Source organism: Otolemur garnettii, unplaced genomic scaffold (assembly GCF_000181295.1).
Source record: "Otolemur garnettii isolate 467f Iridium unplaced genomic scaffold, OtoGar3 scaffold00080, whole genome shotgun sequence".
NCBI lineage: Eukaryota > Metazoa > Chordata > Mammalia > Primates > Galagidae > Otolemur > Otolemur garnettii.
This window is the reverse complement of record NW_003852475.1, coordinates 8,245,327-8,249,211: the sequence shown is the minus strand read 5'-3', so window position 1 is coordinate 8,249,211 and position 3,885 is coordinate 8,245,327. Positions and strand designations below refer to the sequence as shown.

At 33.0% G+C, this 3,885-nt stretch overlaps 1 non-coding gene across 1 annotated transcript; it reads left to right on the top strand.

Annotated features, from left to right (window-relative positions):
• The first annotated feature begins 1,762 nt into the window (after positions 1-1,762).
• LOC111726798 lies at positions 1,763-1,865 on the top strand. Its single transcript, XR_002774493.1, has one exon. It is a non-coding gene; the product is annotated as a U6 spliceosomal RNA (small nuclear RNA).
• The last annotated feature ends 2,020 nt before the right edge of the window (positions 1,866-3,885 follow it).

The following is a 3,885-nucleotide window of genomic DNA, read 5'->3' as shown; positions in this document are numbered from 1 at the left end:
AGGGTGGCCACAGTGAGAGAAGGGACATGGGATTCACAGCTTGCCCTTGTTGGACCTCAGTTTGAGGCTGTCCCTTTTTTGTTCCCTCACCTTGACCATAAAAGCTTTTAGCAGTCACTTCCAGACACAGAGTCTTTTTTCTCCATTGCTACCGAAGCTGCATAGCTCAGGACTCTTTTCCACTGGAAGTCTAAAACATACAATTCTCTTGCCAGTGGGAGTCTCAGGGTCCTCATTTAGAAAAAGAGGGTAAATATTTTACCTACCACATAGAACTGTTAACATTATGTAATGTCAGGCCTGTAGAATTTAATCTATTGTCTTGCATTGCAAAAGGATGCAAGGCAGTGTTACTAATGCACTATACTTACTCTAAATATAGAATGCATAACTATGTGTCCCAAAGATTTAGCTGGGCAGAATTTTTTCACAATCTTTGAACACCTGCATTTTTACTGGCAGAACGACCACATGAAAGCCATGTCATAAGAAAAGAAGCAGAAAGAAAACCAAATATGGCATAATATTTTTAGGATATGGTAACTTTTTTATAAAGTCCTAGATCTCATTTAGATTCTTAGTATCATTCTAAATTAAGATTCATTTTAACCTACAAATTTGACCTAACACAATTCTTAAGATATCATTTATGCTTTATAAGGCTTAACAGTTCATTTTTCTTAACTAATATTAAACATCCCTTTGTGATACATAGATAGTACCTAAGAGATAAAATTATGATTTCGTTCAATTGAACAAAATCAATGTTTTAATACAAAAATTGATATTGACTGTCAATTCAAGAGTACTTGCAAACACATATACTTGTCTTCCTTTTCTTCTAAGACTTTGTGAATATAATAGCAATGGCACAGAAAGAGAACAAATGATATACGCCCATAAAAGCAGCAAAAAGAATAAGAGTGATCCGTGAGTATACAAGATATTTCAACATGCTTCAAAAGGAAAGTTGATGGAAGCCTGATAAGACAACTAGAATGATGCAGGAAGGGGGCTCCAATGAATGAACTTTACAGAGATTTCAGGGTTGTGTCCCTGTGCTGGATGATGAAGTGAGAGTGAGGCCGAATGAAGGGGAGTTCACTGGAAAGCTGACTGGAACCAGATGTTCTAGCTAAGCTTTTTCTTATACACCTTTCACCATCCTACAGCATTCCCTGGTAATTCCACTAAGACCTACCAGAAGCCTGGTGTTTTCTACTAAGCAAAAACCAATTGCCATTATACTAAATATTCAGCTGACTGTGGAGAACTAGGGCTCCCATTGTTAGCATAGACATTAAAGAGCAAAATTGTCTTTATTCTAGAATTTGCGGGTGAGTAACCTAATGGCTAGTTCTCTGCTAAACTCATGTTGGTTATTAAACTCTGACCATGCATAAGGACTTTCCTTCAACTTCTTAATTTATTATTAAGGAGGGAGATCCTGGCATTCCACATCAGGGTTGTTGTGAAGAAATAATTGCATTATGAACAGTGTTCCCATTCTTATATATGTATAAATATCAAAGGATCACCAGCAAAATGAAGGAGAAAGACATATGAATCAACCAAAGAAAGAAAGCACTTGACTTGGGAAAAAGCAGAGATTTTGTAGTAAATAGAAGACACATAAAAAAGAATTCTAATTCTTTAAGACAATCGTTAAAGGAAAGATATGAAAGCCAACAAAGATCTGACAGAGTGGATCAACAAGTCCCAAAACATGTTCTCATATCACTAAAAAATAAAGCTCTAATGCTTGCTTCCGCAGCACATATACTAAAATTGGAATGATACAGAGAAGAATAGCATGGCCCCTGCGCAAGAATGACATGCAAATTTGTGAAGCGTTCCATGTTTAAAAAAATAAATAAATAAAATAAAGCTCTAAGAAGTTTGATCACCAAAAACACAGGCATGGAAAAAATGATAAGAATATAAACATACACATGCTCTGGAAATGGAATACAGAGTCCATCTCACAAAAATTGTCACATGGGAGGAGTCAAGAGATTTGAAGATGTAGAGAAGAGGAAAAAGTGACTTTTTTCTATCCTTCTAAATTCTCAACTGGAACTCCTCTAACAAAAGATTTACAAAATAAAAACAAACAGAAATGTATTAACATATATAATTCATGTATACCTGGGAGAAATCTAGGGAATAGGTAACTCTCAAAGGGATGACTTAGAATTCTAGCTTATATAACATCTTCAACAAAGAACAATACATCGTTAGAGAACTGATAAAACAGAGGGAAAGATCATGAATATCTAAAGGCTGAAAATTGTGGAAAGGTAAACATATGAGAAACTAATGTAGATAAAGGCTAGTTAGTGAATGTAATTACACAGGTGCAGGCTCTAAATTTCTAAGGCTCCAAAGTTTTCTTCTGGTGATGAAATCTTGGTTTTTGTTTTTTTTTTCTGGTAGAGAAGGGAGAAAGGATAACTTTGTAAATGTCTATCCTGCTTTTAGGCAAATAGTGGGAGGTAAGAGAGTTTTCTTATATAGACTCCATCTCAATTGCCTTCAGCTCAAAATAATCCTTATGACAAAGTAACGTATTTGGGGATGATATCTTCTTCTACCTAGAGGTAGAGGTATTATGATTTTCATCTCCCATAGTAGGAAGCCAAGTGATAATAGTGAAAGTAAATGAAACATGGAGTTTTTATCTAACTTAGTAAATAGCAGTTTAAGCTTATACTTTAAAATTATTGCAGTAACCATCAAACATTAAAACAGAGTGGTGGGTTTGGGGTTGGGGAAAAGAGTATGATGAGAGATCAATAATTGTTATTATAAGTTCTCTTATACTATTATTTTTTTAATGCTGGGCATGTAAATGCTTTTAAAACTAAAGGTAAAAATGCTATTTAACTAGGTAAATTTAAAACAGTAGAAATAAGTCATACTGATAATATTTAACATGGTTTGCCAGAGTGCCTACTAATTTGAACATTTATCTGACTAAATTTGCCATTAAAACAAGGGAAAATAATCACATTCATAAACTGTGTAGACATAGCTCAAAGCTGTGTCTTTATTTTACATGTGTAGTCTAATGAATATTTTCTGGTGTTTGGATGATACTTTCTGTTGCATTTCATTTAAAAGATGTTACTTAGAAAGAAATACTTGTTTAGTGTAGACTTAAAAAAGAAAAAGAAAAGTCACTTTTAATTCATTGTCTGATCTTTTAAACCACTTTTTTTTTGCCTTAATGTACATGTGCATATATTTTTCTGAGAAAAAAATTCTCAGGAGGAAATTTGACATTTTATGATATTTTATGTATAAGGTCATACACCATTTATATAAAATTTATAACTGAGATGAATAAATTATTCCAGCTCCACATTTTCAGTTATCGAAGCATTTAACCATTTTGTTTATTTATTTTTTTATTATTCATGTATTTATCTTCTGCTATTCAGTTTCAGAAGAGAAATATTCACTGCAGCAGAAGTTACATAGAAGGCCTAATAAGAAACGAAGGCAAAGCTTTACAAAATCTTATGCAAGTTATTTCCATGTCAGCTATATATAGCTTTACTTGTCTATTGGGAAGTAATTTATTTTAACCTTGAATATACAAAATAAAGATTTGGAAATAGATCGAAATTTAGTCTAAATTTTGGGTATTCTGCTATTAATTCATATGCCAGTTTGAAAGACCTGCAGACAAGTAATGGATATTTTAGTGGAATTAAAAACAAAGCAATTATCAACACTATGCTATTATTTTACTAAATTTCCATATTGAATGTGTTAGTATTTATTGTAGAAGGCTTTGTCATCAGAATCCTCTATTTGCTACATTTATTAAGATCACTGGATTGCCTGATCATGTGGATTTTTGTGACCATGAAATTCTAT